This window comes from Phoca vitulina, unplaced genomic scaffold, assembly GCF_004348235.1.
Source record: "Phoca vitulina isolate PV1807 unplaced genomic scaffold, GSC_HSeal_1.0 scaffold7, whole genome shotgun sequence".
NCBI lineage: Eukaryota > Metazoa > Chordata > Mammalia > Carnivora > Phocidae > Phoca > Phoca vitulina.
This window is the reverse complement of record NW_022589710.1, coordinates 13,685,916-13,686,369: the sequence shown is the minus strand read 5'-3', so window position 1 is coordinate 13,686,369 and position 454 is coordinate 13,685,916.

Genomic DNA, 454 nt, shown 5'->3' with positions numbered 1-454 from the left:
CCTGCCTATTTTCAGACCACAATGCTTTGAAACTAGAACTCAATCACAAGAGGAAAGTCAGAAAGAACTCAAATACATGGAGGCTAAAGAGCATCCTACTAAAGAATGAATGGGTCAACCAGGAAATTAAAGAAGAATTAAAAAAATTCATGGAAACCAATGAAAATGAAAACACAACTATTCAAAATCTTTGGGATACAGCAAAGGCAGTCATAAGAGGAAAGTATATAGCAATACAAGGCTTTCTCAAGAAACAAGAAAGGTCTCAAGTACACAACCTAACCCTACACCTAAAGGAGCTGGAGAAAGAACAGCAAATAAAGCCTAAACCCAGCAGGAGAAGAGAAATAATAAAGATCAGAGCAGAAATCAATGAAATAGAAACCAAAAGAACAGTAGAACAGATCAACGAAACTAGGAGCTGGTTCTTTGAAAGAATTAACAAGATTGATAA